We start from the raw sequence: 25,854 nt of genomic DNA, 5'->3' as shown, positions 1-25,854 counted from the left end.
GTACCGATCTCGAATGTCAGATGGTAGAGTTTCCATGAAACCGTGCACCGTTCTAGATGTGGTTTTCCAAATTAGCTTGAGCTTTTCCCTTGAAGAGGGTGCTGGAAGATCAAGCAGACAACGTTCTATCTCCCTGAGATAATCGTCGACATTGGATTCATTGGTGTTAGGATCAAAACGTTCTACGTCTTTAGCTAGCGATTCAATTTGACGTACACGGAGCCCTGACTCACGGTACGGCGCGTCATCCTCTGACTCTGACCCACGGTCTGTCTCAGAGAGTGCTGGATATCGCTGGTGTGCTCTGGGCTCCCAATGTTGACTCCTGGGGCCCAAATCGGGGTTCGGCATGTTGTGGCGGGCTGCTGGCACGTCACGTGGGTGTCTTGGGAGGTCCTCCTCCCGGGGCACGTCTGCGTAGTGCAGCCTGCGTCTTTCAACTGGGGCTTCTGCGTAATACGCTCTGTCCGGGTACGGACTGGCGTATGATGCTTGGTCATGCAGCTGGTTATCGGCATGCCGAATACCGGAGTAGCTAGGATGGGTGGATGGTTGAGTTGCAGCTTGGGGTGCATAACCCCAATCGGCACCTTGCACCCTTCGTGGACTGGGGGAGCGGTCTAAATAGAGGTGCCGCTCAGCTGGTCGACTTCTCACTGATTGAGAAGACCGTGAAGATGAGGGTCCAACCTGGGATTCGAGGGTGAACTGCTCTCGGCCCCTAGGTGGTCCTGAATGCCCTAGAGTGTGTGTAGGGAACGGGGCCGAAGGTTGGGACAGATAAGCTTCATCTCTCCCCTGCGGCGTGCGTCCGTCCAGAGAGTCATGGTGTTTCCCCCCTTCCCACTGTCTGTTGTCATCAGCAGAAGGGGGCGGGGTCTTCTCCCCATCTTCCCCAGAATCGGTGCCGTCTTCCTCCTCGTCATCCTTCTGCCTTCCATTTTGCTGCCTTTCAGCTAGCATGCTCTGGAGCTTCATGATCTCTCGATCATGTTGGAGTTCTCTCTGATAGAGGATCAGGGCTAACTTAGCTAAGTGAACCTGGATTGGTTTTGTACCATCCGGGTTTTCTATTTGATCAATTACAGCTTCTAGCTCGTCGCTACGCTGTTCTTCAGTGAAATCCCTAGAAGGGTAGTCGGGTTCTCGAGCAACCGCGACCAGTTTGGACAATATTTATCCAGAAAGTAGGCCAGGTTCATAGTCGTGGGCCGCAGCGCCACCTGGTTGCTGGGAGTTGGTCAGTTCACTACTCTGTCCCTCCATTTTTAACAACCGAACCAAAAATAGCCTAGTAGAGCTTCTGCAGATAGCTCAAGGCTGCACCTTTGGCAGCAACTGCTAGCTTTGTAGCAGAAAAACACTAAATTAACCTTTGTGCGCACAGGTTTTAGCGTTTTAAGATTGCACGGAATGCCGTGACTGACGCTTAAAATACTATTCCTTTCAGTATTTTAGCAAAAGCTGGTGCGTTGCCGTAGCAACGTCTTACAACACTTGCAGTGTTAAATATGCTAGTTATTCCTTCAGAATATTAGCAAACAGGGTGTTATCAGTCTTTGAGTGAAGGTTTCAGTTAGTTATAATAGCCACTGTGAGTTAAAGTCGCTAAATTAGCAGTTAATTTTAGCCTAAAAGGGTTAGTCAGAATCACTTACATACTGCACCTTTAATGAGGAACTGAATTTTAACCTAAAAGGTTAGCCAGAATTAATTACACGTTGCACCTTTAAGGAAAAACTGAATTTTAACCTAAAAGTCAACCAGAATTAATTAACATGTTGCACCTTTAAAGAAGCACTGAGTTACTGGTGAGAGTTCGATGCAGCTTCCTGCTCAGCGAAATCAGCACCACTCTGTTGCTGGTTCAAGGATGAACAACTGATTATTTTTAATTCAAGCTCTTTGGATTTATTTGTTTGTTTGTGCCGGATAGAAATCTCTGTGTATCCAAGCCTCACACGGGGCACCAATAAAATGTTGGGGTTATTAGGAGCGAACAATTAGTAAGCTTCAACTTACTTTTGGATTCTTCAATAAATTCTGTAAATATGGGAATATTTACTGATTTATTAATTAATTAAGATATTCTTAGATATACGGGGCACCATTCCCCTTTTTCCGGGGAAAAATTGAATCCAAAACTCTTATCAGTCTTTCTTGAAGTTCGTAGAATCCTTGGAGCAGAGACTTCTCTTCGACACAACAAAGCTACTGGACACAAAAATCTGAATTTTATAACATTTAATTAACAATTTGTCAAATGAATAAACAGTGGAATAGATGAATAATAACCGTGTGATATGATTGAAGATGGATGTGTTTGCATGTGATGGAGGATGTATGAATGGGGTCCTTTGTTCTCACAAAGGAGTAGTGTGTGTGTGTGTGTGTGTGTGTGTGTGTGTGTGTGTGTGTGTGTGTGTGTGTATGGATTCAAAATGGAGTCTTGAATACAAGATGGCTGACCCCTTTGTCTGGCTAAAGTGTGGGTGGCAACTTGCACTTTAACTTCCAAAGCACTTAGAATCAGTAGTAACTTAACCTTAAATCACTCAAAACATTTCAAAAGATCATGAAACAACACAAAAGATTAATCACGAATAATATCTTTTAGTTTAACCACGTGGCCAAGCAGAAAACATTTAAAGATACCAAACAATGATCAATAAGCAGTTTATTCTTTCAAAATGACCCGACTGACGTGTTTGGGACGAAAGAGGAAAGCACGAAGCTACTTTTTAAGCAATAGACGCGGTTTATTGCTTATTCGAGACTATAGAGGAAACGGGAGAAGGAAAGAATGAGAGAAAGAGATGAGTTTCTGATCACCAGAACAGTGAAGCGTCCCTCACTGTTTTGATTTGACGGTTCTCCGTGTTTCTCCGCAGTTTGGCGTCGTCCGTCGGTTTGATGCTTTCTCCGTTGTTTGGCGTTCACGAGTGTTTCTCCACGGGCTGGACAGAGACAGCAAAGTTTCTTTCTGTGCTGAGTTATAACTTACAGCGTGCTTGATGGAGTTGTTGCTTTCCTCCGCAGTTCTGTGTCCTCAAACATCAGCTGGAGGGGAGCAGAAACGAGCAGATCTGATGGGCTTGCAGTTTAGTTTCCAGCAGTTCCGTGGGCTCCACTTGGCACTTAGAGCTTCCGCGTGCTCAAGTTGTCGGAGCGTTGACAAGCGTGTCCTTACCGCCAGGTATCCTGGGCAAAAGAACGAGGATTCTTTGTCTCTGCTGAAGATTTATGGTCTTAGTTCGCGGGAAAAGCTCCACGGCTTCCCGCACATGCGCAGAACGTGTTTCTGGTACTAGGCGGTGACGTCATCACAATGCTTCCGTGTGCAAAGCATCATGGGAAATGAAGTTTCTTGGCGCTGATGTGATTATTTGCTTTTCAGAGCAATTTAAGCACAGTCATTTTGGAGAAAATCACTGCATAGTAATTTCCTCATGAGGTCAGACCCTCAACAAGAACCACCTTTCATGTGCAAGAGAGAGTGTTGCTGCCTGGGGAGTGGATATCGGAGCTTCTCAGCTTATAGCAGCCTAAATTGGGGGGGGGGGGGGGGGGGGTCTGGTAGGCGTGGCCAGCTCAAGCTTGTTTTTCAATTCAATTCAAAAATACTTTATTAATCCCAGAGGGAAATTGATTGCTGTAGTAGCTCAGAATAATAGTAATAATCAAGTCATCAAAGAGTTATTGTGTATTACAATGGCTGTTGGCAGGAAGGATCTCCAGTAGCGGTCAGTGTTGCAGCCAAACTGAAGAAGCCTCTGACTGAAGACACTCTTCCGTTGTTGGACAGTTTTGTGAAGAGAATGCTCAGGGTTGTCCATAATTTTTTGATTCTCTGGAGAATCCTTCTCTGCATTATCTCCTCCATTGGTTCCACAGTCGTCCCCAGAACAGAACCAGCCTTTTTTATTAGGCTGTTGAGCCTTTTCAGGTCCCTGCTTCTGATGCTGGCCAGTACCTGATTTATTATTGCCCATTATGATCGATGGGAGAGATGGTTTGAATTTCCGCTTTCTCTGTCTCCGTTTTGCTCCCGCTCTGCACCCACACTTCTTGCGTTTTAGCTCATTTGGGATTTGTAGCTTTAGTTGGGGTATTACTTCAACCTTTCCAATGTTAATCAGCTGCTCCCGATTGCAAACCAGCTTGTTACCGTGGTTACACATCATAACAAATACTCAAAATGTGAAAAAAGTGAAAAAAAATTGCAGTAAAAATCCTCTAAGCTGTTGAATTTTCTTCATGTGAGAAGTATTTAGTGGAAAGAACTTCACAAACATGTTTTTTATGACCATAAAGCCTATGATAAAAGTCATAATATATCTCACCATTCACGCTGTGGGTTTTTGTAAAGAGCACATGAAAGCAACACCTGCACAATCAACAATTTCAATAAAGTTCCTAATAATATGATATTAATAACTAATTATTTCACCTTTCTGCTTCAATGAGATTAAACTGTGCAAACACTGGTTCAGATCTCTGTAATTATATTATAGGAAGTGAAGCCTTGCCTTTCAAGGGCAAAGGTCCTGCAGGTTATTGTCTCCTGAAAGCGAATGAGCCTTTCTTTGTATATGCGACTAAATGTGGCTCATTAAATGTCCAGGAGGAGAAAATACATGAAGGACACAGTGTCTGCTGTTTGGCCATTTATGTAGAAACATTCTAAAATAACAGATACTTTAAACAAACTACTTTTCTTGATGGGCTGCGCAGTGACACAGTGGTTAGAGCTGTTACCTTGCAGCAAGAAGTTCCTGGGTTCAGCCAATGGCTGGATGGATGGATTTTTCTTGACTAAATCTATGACTTTATTTCAAGTTGCACACTAATTAGAGAATGCTTGGGATGCTTTTTTGAGTTCTTTAAGGCATCAATATGTCATGCTAATGTTAATTAATAGCTTGATTGATCATCATATTTATTCATGAAGAAGTTACACCAAAACCCATGACAACACAGCCATATTGAGTGTTTTTAGAATGTTCCTCATGAATCCACTCTGAAACTACAAATGAGCAACCAAAGCAACGTCTGAGTGATTGTTAAACACAATAGATTTCAAAAGAGGATCAAAGTGAAGTAAAAGTTAAATTTAAAAAGAAAATTCAATTACCTCTTCAATGAGCATGACAAACAAAATCCAAGTGTGCTAAGCTACTAAAATCCAACGTGCTTCATTATTCTGATTTTACTAACATTTGTGTTTATTGACAGAATAAAAATGTCAACTAATATTTATGAATTTCTCTCTGAACTATAAAAGATTTGCCTGTTATTGTGCCAAAGCTAACAAAAGAGTGTGAACGCACAGTGGAGCCGACTCATCAAACTCCCTCCTATTGTTGCTCTATCCTGATTGGTCATCTGCACCAACTTTATACGATGCTTTAAAGATAAATCTCAGGACGTGATTCATATTAAATCCTGGATGATAGAAAATGAACTTAAACATCTACAGACACACCGTCTGGACCAAATCATTTTTATCCATGCTCCTTATTTAGTCCAAAGAGTGTTCAAATCAGTCTGAATTGAATCTGAAAGAATAAGGTCTAAATATGTTTCTGATGCCTTGATAAATGGGAGCAGCTGCAGCCGATCATTTCATACAATATGCAATCGCATGTGATCTGATTTACTTGCTCTTAAAAGATGAGAATATTTTTTGTTTACTCATTTCAGAGCTCTTTTTGTATTTTTTGTTTGCTGATTATGATAGGTTGTCTGATTTCACTTCTCAAATTTTGTACAGGAAAGCATCAGCTGATAATCAAGGTCATCCTTTTATTGTTTGGATTAGTTTTGACCAAACAGCTAAGGCTTTGCTGAAGATGATTTGTACCAAGGTTTTATTCTTGTTGGGGAACAGAAAACCAAACCATTAGCATGTGCAATGTGCCTGGTATTAACCATTCTCCTCTTAATGATGTTTGAAAAACTTAAAAAAAAAATTCAATCGGATCCCACTGGGGCTGTACTTTTTTTAACGATTGCAGTCCTTGCTCCACTAAAGCCTTACAGAAATACTACAGTTTAAAGGTGCCGTGTGAGTAAGACTTCTCCAGTGAAATGATCCCAAAACAATATCATGTCTCAATCATGTTGGAAGGAAGGTTATACTCAAACAGATTGTATTCTCAGCCAGCTGGGGTAGTTTGTCAGTTTTTCTCCTTTCAAAATAAAGGAAGGACGTAGTTATGAACCATCAGTGAGTGTGGGGTTGCCGTTTTTGCAGTGAGCTACGCTGCAGCGCCACATTTGTAATGCAACTACAACCAGCAAAAAGCACCAGAGTTGTTTAAAGAAACAAATCCAGTAAACAAGAGCAACCTAAAAGTTATTTCTTGTACCCTTGAGAAGCCACAACATCTTCTGTTTTACCCCAAGAGAGTAAAAAAGGCTAGAGGTTAATGCAAAGCTAACAATGCTAACAATGGTTTAGAAGCTATTTCAAGCTACTTTTTCAATGACCAACAACTCAGTATAACAGTAAAATGTATTTATGAAGTAAAGAGTGAGTCAGTTGTGGTGTTTTAATTCTTTAAATGAGTTGTTCAGAGCAAACAGCAATCTAACAGAAAGATGGCAAAAAAAACACACTTTGTCTATTCTGGAGGCATATTACTGCAATACGTGTAGTAAGTGCTCCCTACCGTAAAACACCCAAGAGTACTAGCACCAGCTATGACAATGTACTTATCAACTTGTTGTGTATGACTCGTCTTTGCATGTCATCTAGAATCTTCTGGCACTGATCCGTAATTGGCAACAGCCATGAAACCTGCGGCACGTCAGTGTTTTGTTTAGATTAATCTGTACTCATTCATCTGACGAAAATCAGTTCTGACGAAGTTCACACCAAAGCCAGCTCGAACAGGTGAGTTTTCAGCTGCTTTATAAAGACCACTGAGTCCACTGATCTCAGGTTCTGGGGTCCACAGCAGCAAGTGATCTGTCACCTTTAGTCTTCAGCTTGGTGTGCTGGAAGTGAGGAAGTGATTGCAGTAACCAAATTTGACCGCAGGATGTCATCTTACCTTATTCTTACACACTGCACCTTTAAGGTTGACAGACCACAGATGAAATTCAGGCTTTTGGATTTCCCCTTAAACTAAAATGAGCTATTATCAATATTTCCAGAGAGCCTCAGGGACCGGACCAAGACCCATTTGTCAGTGACTACAGAATGAAACATAACTCACTTTCAAATTAAATAACTTGACTAACATATAAATAATTTAGTCTATGATGAAACAGATGAAAATAATTCAGCCACACCTTCTGTCCTGCACTGTGACACAGATGAAGCAGTCATGTAATTATTGATATGGCAAACTTACTTACTGGCACAATTTGATCCAAAACAAAGGGAATACATTGAAAGGAAATACAAAAAATAAAAAAGCTGTTGTTGTAATGCCATGGGGGCGAAATTTAATCATTGCATTTGGTCCTTTTCTATTCTGGGAAATCACTTTGATGTGGCTGGCACACCAGCTGTCTGACTCTGTGTGTGTGTGTGTGTGTGTGTGTGTGTGTGTGTGTGTGTGTGTGTGTGTGTGTGTGTGTGTGTGTGTGTGTGTGTGTGTGTGTGTGTGTGTGTGTGTGTTATCCCTGGCTTCGCTGTTCAGTCTGCCCACCTGTTTGTGTGTGTGCTCTACTGTGGGTGCTAACCATAAAAACACTGTTAGCTCTGGTAAACCTTCCCGTATTTCAACTTTAACTCTCTGTATCTCTATCTCAGCTAAATGTGTGTGTTCAAATTGTGCCGTGTGGGAGACAGATAGTGTTAGTCTTTGAATCAGTCTGGCTTTGTGGGCGTTTCTTGTGTTTCAGATCAATAAATGTTGTGTTTGGGGAAATAAAGAACCCTTTTAGGGCTTTTTTGGGCTTTAGCTGAAAAAACACACACACACACACACACACACACACACACACACACACGCGCGCGCGCACACACACACACACACACACAAAATAGGCACTCATGCACTTAGTCTTCTGTGCTTAAGTGCTACAAAACACACTGCACAGATGTTTAGTTGACACATGCCACCAACAAAAACACTGCTGCAGACCAATAATCCCTAATGCCAGTGGCTTCTAGCAGCAGAACAATGCACCCCACCACATGGTGAAAAATTGCTAAAACACAGACTTGAAAATGACTAGGGGTTCAACAAGTTAAGTCTGAATCAGCCCTTGGTCTGATCGAGCTTTTTTGAATTAGCCCAAGAAAACTAAAACTGAAAATAAAATCCATCATGAAAAGATTTATGAAAAGGTTGACATTACAATCTGTGGAAACTCATTTTTATGCGGACCGTGTATGTGTATGACAACTGAATGATGGTGCTCTTTCATTTCCCCACCTACTAACAAGTGCATATATGACAACATCATGGATAGCATAGTGCATATAACATATCCATTTAACTCAGTTGTAATTGTGCGCATGAAAATGTGTGTGTGTGCGTGCGTGCGTACGTGTGTGTGTGTGTGTGTGTGTGTGTGTGTGTGTGTGTGTGTGTGTGTGTGTGTGTGTGTGTGTGTGTGTGTGTGTGTGTGTGTGTGTGTGTGTGTGCCTGCTCTGTCTTCTCGATCCCCAGTGAGTCGTGGTGGACGGCTGCTTATACTGAGCCAGGATCCTCTGGAGGTTTCTTCCTGTTTCAAGGGAGTTTTCCTCTCTACTGTCGCTGCATGCCTGCTTAGTATGAGAATTGCTGTAAGGTCACTGACACTAGTCACTGACTTGATGCCATTTGCTGGGTTCCTTATATAGGCAACTTTTTACTGATTGGATTAATGAACTGACCTGTATTGGAATATTTACTGTGTGAAGTGCTTTGAGACGACTCTTGTGATTTGGCGCTATATAAATAAAGTTGAATTGAATAGAAAAAATTGAATTGCTTTTCAAATCAGAAACTAATGCAGGAGACAGGTGTAGGAGATGTTCATGTTCAGCCTGCAAGACACACTCACAGTGACCAATTATAATCAAAAATAACCATTAAACCACACCTTTAAGAAAACAAGCTGAAGCTGGCCACAGTTTGCAACAAGAACTGGTTTTTGATTCCCAACCCTGAACCCCACATAGGCGTGCCAAATCTGCCCACAAGTGAACTGGACTTGAACTAGTAGAAGACATGCTAAACTGGCACAACAAAAACTCATTAGCCACTTTTCCTCTCTGTTTTATACTCCCATACTTTACTGTTGCCCCTCCTAGGTGCACTACTTCTTCTGATAGCTGGAGTGGACTTGAACTAGTTGAATGCATGCTACAGATCGCGAATAACAAGAACGACAACAAAAAAATATCAGGTGCTACTTTTCCCTTTGTTTAGTACTCGTATCGCTCACTGTTAACAATGCTTTTGCCCTCCAATGTAGTGGACAACCGTGATTAGGTGACATAATTGCAAATGGTAGAGAGGCCCCGTATATAAGAGGCCCCTGCTCTATGGAAGTAGCTCTCTCTTACACATGAAAGGTGGTTCCATCCTAATTTCCCCACTTTTGATGTCACAAACAAGGACTTTTTTAAAGCATCTTATTTTAGGGACATCATTTCTAACAGAAAACAGACGTAGATGTAGTGTTTATACACTAATGTAGAGACATTGGAGAATCACATGGCAACACAAAAGGAGGACCACTGCATAATATATCTCCTTAAAGTATGCATATTCTATATCTATATTCTAGTAAACAAAATATTAACATAAGGATTTTATGGTTCCATGGCACTTATTTTTAGATCTATGCTGCTCATTTCTTATGTCACACAGTTGGAATAATGCTTGTTCTGTGGGTTCATGTTTGCCTCTGTCACTCCAGTGATGTATGGCCATAATTTTGACATTGAGTTTACTCATATTCCAGTGCTGCCTAAGGGACCGTGAACTGTCACCTACCAAGGAAATTGACTCCTTTGCATGCACACGTACACATGCTCTCTCTCTCTCTCTCTCTCTCTCTCTCTCTCTCTCTCTCTCTCTCTCTCTCTCTCTCTCTCTCTCTCTCTCTCTCTCTCTCTCTCTCTCTTCTACTTGCACAAGTGCACAAACACTCATCTGTGATCCGGTGAAGACAGATAAGAAGGAACATCTATGTCACAATGGAAGCTACAAAGACCACTCTTGTTTAATGATAATCAAAGATAAATATGCACACAGAACAGCACTGGAAGAGTGATGGGATTCACACATACATGCCCGCGGACAGCCAGCAACACTAACCACAAGATCAGCCATCCATTTTCTATGTTGAGTTGACAAATGTAAATGTGCCCATGAGGACAGCAGGACTAAATGAAGATGCATTAGACGTGTGTTTGTGTGTGCATGTGTACATTTGTGTGTGTAGGAGTGTGTATGTGTTCATGTGTTTAAAGAAAGGCAACAGATAGAGACAGCCAACAGGGACAGCCATGATTAATGTCCATTTAAACATCCGAGCAATCAACACCTATGGTCATACTCAGACTGTATCTTGTGCTTTTCCATTTTATTAGAGTCAATGTTTGTCCAGTTTGTATGAGTTGGTATTAAAATGTGTATTTTTAGGTCTGTATTGATTCTTAGTTTTTGAGGGATGGATGGATATTTATGTTCATTCAGAAATCTTAACGGGTTTGAATGAAGGCAACTGGACTTATTTGGTTTCTCATCAGAGGAGCTTTGTCAGTTCTGACTGGATTATAAAGCTCCGGACCCCACGTGACTCTTAGTTAGTAGACGCCATATTGGCAGGTAAAAAAAAAGCTAAACAAACACGGATCATAAACATGAACGTGAACGGGATCTGCTTGGATTTTACTTCGTCGGAGTTCACTTCACACTTTAAAACCGAAGAAATCGTTTTATATAGTCAGAAATTAAATAGACTAAACATCTCCGGCCCTTACCGTGCCCCTGGGATACATTTTAAAAACGCTAGAAGCTGTCGGAGCAGACTTCTTACCGGACCTGGCCGGGGAACCCCTTGGGATTCCCCCGGAGGAGCTGGACCAAGTGGCTGGGGAGAGGGAAGTCTGGGCCTCTCGATGTTACTGCCCCCGTGACCCGACTCCGCAGTGGCGGCTGGTGAAAAATATTTTTGGTGGGGCTGTGCTATTTTTTTTAAACAAACTTGTGCTTTCTGAGCTTTGTGCACAACTTCACTATTTCCTGAATTAAGCACAGCTCTTTTATTTCCTGTCTTACATCACTGGACAAACTGATTAATCCAGGTGTGTCTGACTATTGGCAAACTGCCTTGCGGACCAAGGTTGAAAAATACTGCATTAAATTGCACATAAAATAACACGACCATAAATGGTAAATAGGCAATGCAAGAGGCAAGTAACAAAAACATTTTGTTTAATTTCAACATTTGAGTGAACACGAAAAATTATGAGCAGGTCACTGTTACAGTAACGGTAGTAAACACCACTTAGACAAAATGCCAGAAATTTACACTGTTAGGACTTATGGAAAGTGGAAACACTTTCATAGGAAATAATGTCATCAGTATCCTCTTACAAATGTCATATTTCCCACTTCCCAAGCTGGGAAATTTGTTTACTGCAGCAGAAGTGTAACAAGTAAAATGGAATCAGATTGATGTATGTACAAATTTACTTGAAATACACATTTACATGATTAAATATGTATAATAAGTATGTGTGTTGAAATTAGTTTTTACAGTTATTGCACATTAAACAATGCACATGTTATTAAACAAATGTCCCGGTTTGTGGGACAACCAAGGATTTCTGATTCTGATTGTCTTGTTTACAGAAATGTAATGTACAGCTTACCTCTGCACCCAGCTGCTGTTCTCCCTGTCCAAACGTCCTCCGTTTCTTTGCTGGCTGCTGCACTGATGCGCTGCATTCCTCAGTCAGAGAATGAATGGAGTCCCCAATGAGACACAAGTTCCACATCCACCTTCTGTGGATCCCAGCCGTTTTGAATAACAAACACAGAAAGCAAAATAACGCATTAGCGTGATTGCATCCAGCTAGCCACTGCTTCCTGGTGTACCAATTTTGGGAGAAGCCTCGTGTGTACAGTTTACCTCTCTCCTTCTCCTGCTGGCTTATCTTTACGTCGGGCTGATCTGGTCCAAGCTCTTTGACATTAAGTTTTTCCACCATAGTTCTCCTCTCGAACTGATACTGGAGGAGACCGAACTGAATTCAGTGGCTGCTGAGATCCGGTATCCAAGTTGTAGGCGCACTGTCTACGTCTGCGTCACGACCGTCAAAACGTGCTGGAGTCGAGACTCTCCGAGTTCTACCGAACATCAACGAAAGCCTAATTGGCGGTAGCTCTATCGCCCATCATGCTTCTGAAACGTTCTGAAACAACGTCGACGCTGATTGGATACATTCCCATTCCTACCCTTTGATTTTCTTGTCAGCAATTGGACAACTGGTCCCGTCCTGTTTGGGCGATTGAAAAACAGCACACAGCCTCCACCGCTCGGCAGAGATCGGCAGAGACCAATATAGATATCAATCAATCAATCAATCAATCAATCAATCAATCAAAACTTTATTTATAAAGCGCCTTCCGCAACCCTGTCAGGAAGCCCAAAGCGCTGAACATGGTACAGTTGTAAGTAATTATATTGAATAAATCAACAATAAAAGAAATTCAAATTACAAAATACAAATTACAAAATACAAAATGGAAATTACAAGATAGATGAAGCAGACCGGTAAAGGACAAATGTGTGAAACACAATTGGATTGAGTGGATGGATTGAGTGTACCAATGAAAACTGTGGAATAGATTCAACATAATAGAGGGCCATAATCAAACATGTTCTGGAAACGCCAAGCGGAGGAGGTGTGTTTTTAGGTGATTCTTAAAGACTGTCAGAGAAGGGGACAGCCTAACTGAGGGTGGCAACTGGTTCCAGAGTAACGGTGCTAGGACTGAGAAAGTCCGGTCCCCATGGGTACGACACCTAGACCGAGGGACAGCGAGCAGGCCTTGGTCAGAGGAGCGCAGAGCGCGTGATGGGGAGTGTCCGTTCAGGAGTGTGGCCAGATAGGGGGGAGCACCATCCTGGAAGAAATGATAAACAAAGACGAGTATTTTGAATTGTGAGCGATAGGAAATCGGAAGCCAGTGCAGGGAGGCCAGAACTGGACTGATGTGGTCCCGTTTCCTGGTCCCAGTCAGGAACCTGGCAGCGCTGTTCTGCACAACCTGTAGGCGACGCAGTGTTGACTGACACAACCCTGCATATAGAGAGTTGCAGTAGTCAAGCCGAGAAATTACAAAGGCATGCAGTACCCGCTCCAGGTGGGCTCTCGACAGCATATGCTTGATTTTAGCAAGGCGTCTCAGGTGAAAAAAACTGGACCGGATCACAGAATTGATGTGAGCATCAAATTTAAGTCCTACATCAAGTTTCACCCCCAAACTGGTAACAACTGCTTTTGAGTATGGAGAAAGAGGGCCAAGATCAGCATAACGATCCACATTCCTGTTGTTGGGGTGAAAAACAATGAGCTCTGTCTTTCCCTCATTTAGATGTAGATAGTTGGACATTAGCCAAGACTTCACCTCATTAACACAGGAGACAAAGGACTGAATAGAGTAACCTTTCTCCTGACACATTGGAGAGTAAATCTGGCAATCGTCAGCATACAGATGGAATGATAGGCCATGTTTACGAAAGATTGACCCCAGAGGTAGCAGATAAATGGCAAACAAAAGTGGACCAAGGATCGACCCCTGCGGGACCCCCCACCGGAGCCCCTCCCAAGAAGAAAAAACATCACCCAGTTTAACACAGAATGTCCTGTTTTGGAGATACGATCTAAACCAATCCAGAGCTGACCCTTTTATCCCAACCCATCGTTCCAAGCGATCGAGTAGAATCGCGTGGTCAACTGTGTCGAAGGCTGCTGTCAGGTCTAATAACAGAAGCAGCACAGATGTTCCCTGATCTAGTGATAGATAGATGTCATTTAGGACCCTCAGTAGAGCAGACTCTGTGCTATGGCCAGACCTGAACCCTGATTGGAAAACCTCAAACAGATCAGAGTCAGCTAAATGTGAGACCAGCTGCTGATAAACGACTTTCTCAAGCAGTTTAGATGTAAATGGCAGGGTAGAGATAGGCCTGTAATTTTCGATCACAGAGACATCAGCACCAGGTTTCTTCAGGGTCGGCCGAATAACTGCTGCTTTCAAAGCAGCTGGGACCACACCTGTGCTGAGGCTCCCATTGATAATCTGACCAAGTGAAGGGCCAAGGCACGGAAAGGCAGCCTTCCAGAGACGAGGCGGTAGAACATCAAGTGAAGAGCCAGATGGCTTCTGCCTTGCAACTAGCTTACTCAGCTCAGAGTATGAAACTGTATTGAGGGAGCTCAGGGTGGGTGGTGATGGATGAACTGGAACAGGGTCAACAGATATATATGCATATATGATTTATTTTTGTTACAAAACACACAATTAACTTAGAATATGTGATTATTGTTAATTTTATTTATTTATTTTTTAAAATAAAAATTAAAAACACAGGGGAAACTGGGAGGGCGGCGCCCTATCGCCCTCTACTGGCCAGCCGCCACTGCGACTCCGGATAAGCAGATGAAAATGGATGGATGGACAAATAACAGATTTACATGTAAGAAGTTTAAATAGAGTGCTGTGCTGTTTGAATGTATAAACTGAACGCCAAGAGAAATCACTAGTCTGATTTTTTTCTGTGAATAAAATAAACATGTCAGGCAGGAACTTCTCAGGATCTGTCACAGATCCGTCTTGGTGAGACAGATAATAGCAATCCAAAGTGCTTTTCATGTGTGATCTGACAATTGATCAACCATTGCTTAAAATTGAAATACTGCTGAGACGGTTAATTGCTGTGATCATAAAACACGTAAACGGCAGCACGCAGAAATCACAAGGCAACGGTTTACGTGACGTTTACTTGTTGCTATGAGTAATAAGACAGAAAAAGCCACGCCAAAATAAGTTTAGGAAGCCCACTAAGAATCATAATAAAAGCATTTAAAATAAATACCATACACAGTTGAGGAAACGTTGGTTTAAGTACCTGATATGAAGTGGTCGCTGCATAAGCGAAAACCTTTACTCTCGGGATCCCACAGCTTCATTTCAGCCCGGTCACTAGCGCGTTTTATTACAATGATCCAACGTTTGCGGCGCTCCGGATCTTGGGGAATCCTGTAGATGGCTCATTCCTTATGTCGTCCGTGTTTGTTCTGCATCCTGGGGCACAACAGGAATCTACTATATTTCCCGTTTCATTGAGTTTTCTGACAATAACAAATAGTCCAGCTGCCGACTTCTACCTGCCAATATGGCGCCGTTTCGATCTGAACTGTTGCATGCCGGGAGAAGTGACGTCAACTCCCAGAGCTCTATGGGAGGGTCAAGCTTATAAATTCTAGCTGTCTATTGTTGCTTAATGAGCTGAAACTACCTTTGAAAACCCCTCCTTCCTACCCCCTGAGAAGTTATTGAATTTGTTAGCCCCTGTTGTGCGTGAATGGTTGTTTTGATTACATATATGGAGAGTGTGACATAGGCTGAAACTGTTTAAAATTAGGTTTAGAGCTGCATTGTAGGCACATAGCCGCATCGTTTATGCAGTGCAATGCTGTGAGGACTGCCCAGACCTTTACGTAGGGGAAACACTAGCACATGGCACAACACCAGAGAGCCACCTCTTCAGGTTGTTGGATCACTTATCTATTTATTTATTTGATCTGGGACATGGTTTAGCTCATGTCCCCATTATTTATCTGTACAGAAAGTATGCTGAAGTGTTCATACACAACCAGACTAAATACAGCAACACCCAAGAATTTCACATGTTGTTCATTTAGGATAAGATTCAGGACGCACACGGATCTTGGCACATTTCCATGTACTGATCCACAACTACATAAGATTATGCTGGCAGAGGCTTGGGACTCATTGAATAGCATTCAGAGAGTCCAGATCTGTTTCCTGTACCATTTTCCTGTTTGTTCTATATAAACCAACTTAAAATTGGAACTACTGACTCAGTCTTTTGTCCATCTTATTTACTTTTCAAAGTAATAGCTATAACATTTGCGTGCATTTTTCTGTACATCCCTCCCCTGGAGATAAAAGAACAGGGCCAGATTAAGAGTTGTCCCGGACTGCAGCCAGCAATGGACCAGACCCTGCGGATCCAAAACCAAAAACACGATTCTGCTGTCCACTTACACCTGAAGGACAAGGGACACTCTTTGAAAGATGACAAAGTATACATTCTGAACAAAGAATATAGATGGTTTGAGAAAATAGTAAAGGAAGCCATCAATATCAAACAGGAAAGACCAACATTAAACAGAGGAGGAAGCCTCAGGTTTCACCTTTCCAACACCTACAGTATAAAGTTTTTAGTGCTAATTAACTCTACACTTGCTCAAATTTGTCTGACACCCCAAAATTAACACACTTAAATTTGCTGCATGACATTTGCCATACATAAGCCACACTTACTTGAGTCTTATTGTCTTACTGTTGCATCCCAGTTTCATTCAAGAATCCCCTTTTAGTCATTTGGAGATAAAGATCATTTGAATCTGCACACCCTAAAATACTTTTCTGACCTTTGTTATGAAACAGTTTTTGGATATGACCACACACATCTACGTAATTGGCAACATGCTGGTGTGCAACAGAAATCTAAAACACTCTGCTGGCCTAACTCTCCTTTTTACACACATATAATTAGAGTTACTGAGAGATATTAATAGATTTACCATTCGCCCACTTCACGCTCTCATTCCCTGCCCGTGCAAATTTAGACACACACACTCTGTTGCTCAAACATCCGAGTGTTGACGAGTCGAGTGATGTTGATTCCTGTGTTCTTTTTTGTCCTCTCTGGCACAGCGCAGCCCCGGGGCAGGCCGGTCTTACCATCAGAACTATGGTCAGGTCAGGGTTGTCATAGCAATCATAACAAGAAGGAAAAAAGCTCTGGATGTGTTGACAGTGATCTTTGGAGCCGAGGAAGGATGAGAGGCACAGAATGGACTTGGTTTTCAGATATTTTGAGCTTTATTGTTGCAGAATGAGATGCTATTTTATCTGCAGCTTCTGCTTTTCTTTGGACTGTCTGTCATCGTGAGGTGTGAGGACCTCCAAAAGTTATTCTGATGGGTTCATGGAGCTCAAAGCAAATACAGAAAAATAGGCATGAACGCAGGAAGGCTGACAAACTGACAATTAATTTGCTAAATTTCTCTTTCCTGTGCATTTGACAAAATACATTTTCATTACAGTAATGCATTTTTAAACGTGAAGTTAATCCTTCACTGGTTGATATAATATCGCTTAGTTAAAGAATACAGATAAGAAATGATGGAGAGAAAGAAATGGAAAGAAAAGGAATATGTACACTGCTTCACTGCAGATGTTCCCTTTTATGAGATGATAATTGTGGAAACATTCTGTGTTGTGTTATACAGAGATTGATTGATGTTCTCTCTCTTTTCGTCCCCTGCAGCACTATCCAGCCTCGGGCTAGGTCACTGTTTCCATAGCAACCACTGTACTGGCCAGAATCATTGTTCCAAAAAGTGTCCTAATATTGTTCAAGACAAAAATATCAAGACAAAAATATCAAAAGCTTTAGGAACACATTCCATGGTCATCACAACATCACTATCAATGTCAATGTCAAGTTTATTTATACAGCACATTTCCAACAATCAGCGATTGCACAAAGTGCTGTACACTGACAACCAGTGAAAAATAAAATGACTAAACACTGAGAAACATCCAGTTGACCTTAGGTAAAATAAATGATGCGGTGTGTTTGCCTTCAGCCATCGTTGCTGTTTGAGAAATCCTTAAGGAAAGGTATTCTCAAAGATAAGACATTAAAAGAGTATTAAAAGTGTAGCCTGGCCTGCCAGACGCCTCCTGTGTTTAAATGTGCACAGGGAAAGGTTCTGGAAACTCTCCTATTCAAATAACCCCACCCCCTGAGAATTCTAAACGAGCCAATCAGCGCTGAGAAGTGTATGTCGCACACCATAACCCCGAGTTTGTCATAAACATGGTGACTGAAGCGGAGTTCGCTGCTGCTCTTTCCTCTGTTCTAAATGGCCTGAACATGTCTTTAAGACCACAACAAGGAGAAGTGCTAAAAGCCTTTCTGCTTTTAGAGCTTTCTGCTTCTTGCTATCTGCAAGAAAGATGTTTGCGCTGTCGCCAGACATCATTTTAACTACAGCTAAAAAACTACTGCGTCGCAGATATCGCACACAGCAACGTTAAGTTTCTCATAAACAACAAAGGCAGCGGCGGAGTTTGCTGTGGCTCTTTCCTTTTTCTAAATGACTTGAATGTCTTTAAAACCACAAGTAGAAGCGCTAAAAGCATTTCTTAAAAAAAAAAAGATGTTTGCACTGTTGCCAGACGCCTTTTTTTTAACTACAGCTAAAAAAAAACTACAGCGTTGTGCTGTACAGTCGGCATTTCCATCTTTTTTTCTGATTGGTTATTTTTTAGCTGGCTAGTCCCGCCCCTCATGTGCAGCTCTGCCTGTGACTTCCCAGACTCTTTCTCTGTGCAGAATTACACAGAGGATGAGTCTGGAAGGCCATGCTATTAAAAGTGTGGTTAAATGTCAAATAAACATTTTTAATGATAATTCCTGATTATAATTGGTCGATCTGAGTTTTTCATGCATTAACATTTACTTGCATTAGCTGCTGATAGCAAACAGATGGTGAAACTCTAGCATTAGAAAAGCCTGACAGATCTACATCACACTGTCACTTAACATTCATGGACTCATCCATTCTGGCTCAAGGGTGTTGTTGGTTTAGCATCCAGGAAACAGCAGAGAAAGTCTCGACTAGTAGAAGCAAACTGTTAGCTTTAGCAGCTCCATCACACAGCAGAACTCCTCCAGGCTTGTGTTAGTTGCTGAGATAAAACATTAATGTTGCATAGCAAATGGACTCAGTTGTGGAGTTGCATTGCTGTTATTCAATCTGAGGAGAGATGTCCAAATATCAGTAAATAAGACACCAAATCCTGTCGTGTTAACTAAGCTCTCCTCTGATGTAGGTTTCTGCTAGTTCCTGAAACAAGCACATCTGAGTGAATACTTAATAAACACTCAGTCATTATATTTCACTATAATAAGTTCTGGTTGATATTTATAATTCAACAAACAAAAATCTAAAACAAAAAGGTATTTATGTCTATGTTTATGTATTTAGCAGACGCTTTTGTCCAAAGCGACTTACAAGTGATAATCGGCATGTTGCCCTTGAGGCTAACAACAACAATAACAACAACAACATTGACATCAGTCATGGAGAGGAGGGAACAAAGGAGTGGACAGTAGAGAGGGGGACGGGTGCACGGAGGGTGCTAGTTAAGAAGATGCTCTCTGAAGAGCAGGGTCTTCAGGAGTTTCTTGAAAATTGAAAAGGAAGCCCCTGTTCTGGTAGTGCTTGGTAGGTCATTCCACATTTGTGGAGCGATGCATGAGAAGAGTCTGGATTGTCCTGAGCGTGGTGTAGGCACTGCTAGCCGACGATCCTGTGATGACCGGAGCGGCCGGGCCGAGACGTAAGTCTTTGCAAGAGGATTCAGGTAGATGGGAGCCGTACCATCTCGGACTTTGTATGCTAGTGTTAGCAATTTGAATTTAATGCATGCTGCTAGCGGTAGCCAGTGGAGCTCAATGAACAGAGGGGTGACGCGTGCTCTTTTTGGCTGACTCAAGACCAGACGCGCCGCTGCGTTCTGGACCATTTGAAGAGGTCTCACAGTACAGCCTGGAAGACCAGTTAGAAGGCAGTAATCAAGGTGGGAGATGACAGCAGATTGCACCAGGAGCTGGGTGGCATGTTGTGTTAGGTATGGTCTGATCTTTCATATGTTATACAGCGTATTTGTCCAGACTGGAACTAATATTTCACCAGTTTAGAAGTATTACTGATGTTAATGATTATTTGTCAATATTTTCTGTCACACTGTTGTGACACAGGGACACCTGCTGCAATCTCTATTGGGTCAGCTAATGCCATTTTGAGTGAGCCTACTGCCAACCCACCACTGGGGACAAAAATATTAGGTCTCTGAACAATTAATCCAATGATGATCAATTTGATGTGATTATAGGGACTCTGCTCAAGAGCAGAGCTGTGCTGGTCAACCTCCAGTTCTAATTCTGCAGAACTGAGGTGGTAATCAGAGACCGTGGGAGTCGTAATGAAGTCTGGAAGCTTGGCTGGTCTGACCATGGAAGGAGGGTAAAAAAGGAAATTAAATAAAAATTACTGCTGAGAGGAAATATTCACCTCCTCACAACCCTTAAGGATAAAAAAAGGTAAAATAAATTAACTAAAGTGTAAAGCAAATGGACAGAAGGCCTTGAGCCTAACGCTCCAATTTAATCTTGCAGTAACTGTCTTCTTTTGTGCTTTAGGACTGACAAGGATGAGAGTTATTATCCGATAACCACCTGCAGAGAGAGTTGACTGTTTTTGACCAAATAACAAAGTATGCCCTCTATGATGTTTAAATGGCAGCTCAAATCTGCTGAATTAACTGAGTGGAAAATTCAGATTGCATTAAAATAAACACGTATGCATATAAAGTTAATGGAAAATAAGACAAATACTTTTCAACAGAGGCAGTTTTGAGAGGCTGCTCTGCCACAGCAGGTCTGTGTCCCCACTCTGCTTCTCTCGGTAAACACTTGTTGATTTGTTGGCTGCTGATTATTATGGTACTGGCCTTCTCAGCATGGGGATATTGTGCATTACCATCCTATATATCCTAGCTCCCTTGTCAAGCTGGAAAGGCTGCAGAGAGCCGGTGTTTAACAAAGTGTAGCTGCTACAGTGATTACTCTGTTTAGCGGATGATTGATGAGGAGCACTGCTGGAAATGTCACTTGCCTTGCTAATACATTTTCACTGAGGGGACATAGGAAAGGCATTGTTAATACATTTGAATACATTTACTCCAAAGGAAGTGGAATTTTAACTTGACTTTTATGTGTTTTTATTTTTTATTTTTTAAGCTAAAGGAAGTTCAGGGCTGGAGATCGCATCACTACGTGTAGGTCAGCACTTTTCTGTTGCAGTTTTTAATTTCAACCTTACACACCTCGGTTCTTATCCACCGGAGTGGCTGGGTGCTGAGTCATTAGGCTGGGGTGTATTCTTTATTTTTAGTGTTGTGGAACAAAGTGAAGCCTGTCCGCGAATCGCCCTCCTCTTCACAAGCGATCTTTGGGATTTAATAGATGAAACGTATCCAGCTGGTATACCAACAAGAAAAATGAAATATCTCAAATTAAAAAGCAAAAATCAGAAAGGCTGTTATTTTTACATTGGACAGAGCATTCAAAATGAGACACAATAAGTGCCTCAATGTCCCAAAGCAATAAATGTAGAAATGAAAATTCTGATCTAATGTATGTGGGATTGTAGAGCGTGGCACACTATTTTGAATAAGAAGCCATGTCTAGGAAACTAGTAGTGCTCACTACATTGTGCAAAGTGTATTTTTTACCTTTTTACCAGCTGACTTAATCATCACCCAATGAATTTCCTGACTAATATCAAATATATATCTTTCTTATTATTCTTATTCTTCTTAATATTATTGGAAACATCACTATGGCTCTGGTCTTTTACAATGTGAAGCATTAATAAATGTATATGTTCATAACTGATTACACTTCCAGTGAGCAAAGAAGCCATCACAACTGTTCAACAATGCACTAAGCAGTTGTGCTTTCCATAAAATTTATTAGGAAAAAAATAATGTAACTGAATATAAAGGTGCAATAATTAAAGGGGCATTATGGAAGTTTGACAGCCAAAACATGTACAGAAATAATACATTTATTCTTAATACATTATCCTGCAATGCCCTGGTCCTGTAGAATGAGCCCTGGCATTGTTACTGTGATTGCCTGTTTTTCTTTAAAATCACAGAAAAAGAGAGCTGCTCGGTTCGAGCAGGCTGCTTCATGCGCGTTCACGTTCTTTGAACATTGTTTCAGCTGTCATCAAGGATATAAATGTTACAGATACAAATGACGTCATTGGTGGTTTAGCTTGCCTAGTAAGACTTCGGGCTTTCATGTGGAAGACCCAGGTTCAATTCTGGATGTGAACATAGTTGTTTTAGAGTTTCATTTTTACATTAATGATATATTTTTTTACAGTAAGATGCCCAAATTTTTATTTGAGACTCGCCGAACGGCATTCAATTCACAGATAAAAAAGATGTGGGTTCAATTTTCATTTTGGAACAATTTTTCAAGCAAGGGAAGGGAATGATCTGAGCATGCAGGAGGACTGACCCATCTTAAACCTTTGTCGGCTGCGCTGAAGAGAAAGGTACAGAACAAAATGATTTAATTAATTAGCTGCGTGTTCTCCTGTCCTCTGTCCTCAGGGCCACACACACACACACACACACGGGACTGTCTCAGCTGTTATTTTTGTTAAAGAGTGTGCACGTACAGCATGTGCGCCTCGTGCACGAGCCTCCTATTGAAGCTGCCGTTACGCTTTTGGCCTGAGGGGGCAATCGCGAGCATAAAAATTCAAAACTCTGTAAAGTCCCTTTAAGACTCTTTCAGTGAAATACCGGTAATCACAAAACAGACCAATGTCTCAGTTATGTTAGAAGGAAGGCTACATTGAAACAGATGTTCTTCTCATTCCGCTGGGTGGGTTGAGTTTAAAAAGGCAGAAGAGGGGTGTAATCTTTGTTTATAATCTGTCCCACCTCCATACGTCCTGGTTTCAGAACCAATCAAATATGAACCTATGGGGTTGCCAAGTCCATCCATCCATTTTTTGGAACTCACTTGTCCACACAGGGTCGCGGGGGGGGGGGGGGGGGGGGGGGGGGGGGGGCTGGTGCCTATCTCCAGCAGTCAACGGGCAATCAGGCAGGGTACACCCTGGACAGAGTGCCAGTGGTTGCCAAGTCTGCACCAGCAAATAGAGTTGCACCGAAATTCGTAATTTAACACCAGCTGGAACAAAGCAGCAGCATTGTGGAAGAAATACAAGCCAGAAAAGGGAGCGACACAGAAGTAATGTCTTCTACACCCAAGAAGCCACACCATCTTTACATTTTACTCAAATTTTGGGTAAGGAAAGCTAGAAGATAACTAACTATGCTTGTAACAACCAGGGCTGGAGGACCCGTGAAAGCACCAGACACAGTAAGACGCTTTAAAGTTTTTATTTGAGAACACACAGGGGAGTGTTACCAGTCTGTAGGAAGGGCAGAAGCAGAAGGCTTGGTCAGGAGGGGAAATCCAGAGGCAGAGTCCATGTAACAGATCCAACGTCAGGAGTCCAGAAGATCAGAAACTATGAGATAATCCAGTCAGGGAGCAGGCAGGTGGCAAGGTCAGGAACTTGAGGTTTAGGCATGGTTTTAGAATGCTGGAGAATCTACTAACAAAATGCTTTCAAAAATCTGGCACTGGCTTGGTGTTTCTCCTGATGTTATATAGAGGTGGTTGCAGGTGGAGCTGATGAGTTAATGTGAGACAGGTGGTTTGAATCAGGTAGATGATGAGCTGGTTGTGGTTGCTGGGGAAACTGGGCCTGGCTGGAGTGGTGGCATGACAGAATCCCCCCACAAGGGCCGGCACCGGACGGCCCAACCGGCCGGCCAGGACGGGAGCGGCGGAAGTCCCGGAGGAGAGAGAGGTCGACGAAGTGGCGGGCGGGGACCCAGGACCGCTCCTCAGGACCAAAACCATCCCAGTCCACCAGGTATTGAAGCCCACGGCCCCGGCGCCGGGAACGGAGGACCCGCCGCACAGCCCAGACCGGACCACCAGGAAGGAGCCGGGCGGGCGGAGGGGGCCCGGAGGAGGGCACGAGAGACAAGGACACCACAGGTTTCACCTTTGACACATGGAAAGAGGGGTGGACCCTAAGGGCCCTGGGAAGGCGGAGGCGAACAGCAGCAGGGTTATGACCTTGGAAATGGGGAAGGGACCAATGAAACGGGGAGCCAACTTCCTGCAGTCCACCCTGAGCGGGATATCGGCCGTCGACAGCCAGACCTTCTGACCTGCCCTATACGCGGGAGCCGGAATGCGCGGCCTGTTGGCCGAGCGGGCATATACTGCGGAGGCTTGGAGGAGACGGTGCCTAGCGGACCACCAGGCACGGCGACATCTGAGGGCGGCGGCATAGGCAGATGGGGTGTGGGCCAGGGTCTCTTGAATGGAAAACACAGGGGGTTGATAAAGAAAAACAATGAAAAAGGGAGACACACCTGTCGCAGTCGTGGGTAGAGAGTTCATAGCGTGTTCCACCCAAGGCAGGTTCTGGGACCAGGTTGTGGCATCGTCCTGGCACAAGAGGCGCAGCTTGGTTTCCATTTCTTGGTTGTGTCTCTCCGTTTGTCCGTCGGTCTGTGGATGAAACCCAGAGGAGAGGCTCACCTGAATCCCCAACCGGGCACAAAAGCTTTCCAGAACCTGGACACGAACTGGGGTCCTCTGTCCGAGACGATGTCTTGTGGAAGACCATGGAGGCGGAAGACCTCACGTGCCAAGATATCGGCCATGTCAGATGCGGTGGGGAGTTTCTTGAGGGGGACCAGATGGACCATCTTGGAAAAACGGTCCACGACTGTGAGGATAACTCTAAAGGAGTTAGATGGAGGTAAGCCTGTGACGAAATCCATGCTCAGATGAGACCAGGGCCGGTGTGGGACGGGCAAAGGTCGTAGAAGACCGGCAGGGGGTCTACGAGAAGCCTTTGCTTTGGCGCAGTCGGGGCAGGCCCTGACAAACTCCCGGAAGTCCTTGGCCAACGCCGGCCACCAGAATCTGCTTCTGACCACATTTATAGTCCTGGTAATGCCTGGGTGACAAAAAAGGCGAGAACTGTGACAGAACAACAATACCTCTGTTCATAGGTGGTCAGGAACGTAGATCCGACCAGGCGGGCACTGAGGAGGTGCTGGGTAGAGATGTTCTGTCTCCTTGAGTTTGTTCTCCAGAGCTAGGTGGTAGACGCCCAGCAGGACCCCCTTGGGAAGGACTGTGGAGTCCGTGGAGGCGTTGGGTTCACGTACCTGGTGTTCCATGATCCGGGATAGAGCATCGGGCTTGGTATTCTTGGTGCCAGGACTGTAAGACAAGTGGAAGTTGAAACGGCTAAAAAACAAGGCCCACCTGGCTTGACGGGGGTTGAGACGCTTGGCTGTCTGTAGATACTCCAGGTTTTTATGGTCAGTCCAGACCAGAAAAGGGGTGATAGCCCCCTCAAGCCAATGCCTCCACTCCTCCAGGGTGAGCTTAACCGCCAACAGCTCCCGGTCACCCACGTCGTAGTTTCGTTCAGCTGGAGACAGGGCCTTAGAAAAGAAAGCACATGGGTGAACCTTGTTATCAGAGCTGCGCTGGCTCAAAACGGCGCCTACACCAACAGCTGAGGCATCCACCTCTACAATGAACTGGCGTGCAGGATCCGGGGAGTGGAGAACTGGAGCGGTTGTAAACAGTTCTTTTAGATTGAGAAATGCCTGGTTAGCATAATCAGTCCACACATAACTGACCTTGTTAGAGGTGAGGGCATGGAGAGGTGCAGCAATCCTGCTGTAACCTTTGATGAACCGCCGGTAGAAATCAGCAAACCCCAGGAAGCGTTGGAGCTGCTTTCTGTCTGTCGGAGGGGGCCAGTCAACCACTGCGGTCACCTTGGTGGGGTCCATGGAGATCTGATTGGGGGAGAGTACGAATCCGAGGAAGGACATGTATGCCTTGTGAAACTCACATTTTTCT

The 25,854-nt window shown here is 43.3% G+C and overlaps 1 protein-coding gene across 2 annotated transcripts in view; it reads left to right on the top strand.

Annotated features, from left to right (window-relative positions):
• LOC107381856 (CUB and sushi domain-containing protein 1) overlaps positions 1-25,854 on the top strand; it is a 668,617-nt gene that overhangs the window by 329,682 nt on the left and 313,081 nt on the right. The window lies entirely within an intron of this gene.

This window comes from Nothobranchius furzeri, chromosome 9, assembly GCF_043380555.1.
Source record: "Nothobranchius furzeri strain GRZ-AD chromosome 9, NfurGRZ-RIMD1, whole genome shotgun sequence".
Classification (NCBI taxonomy): Eukaryota; Metazoa; Chordata; class Actinopteri; order Cyprinodontiformes; family Nothobranchiidae; genus Nothobranchius; species Nothobranchius furzeri.
The sequence above is the reverse complement of the archived record's forward strand: the minus strand, read 5'-3'. Positions and strand labels throughout refer to the sequence as shown.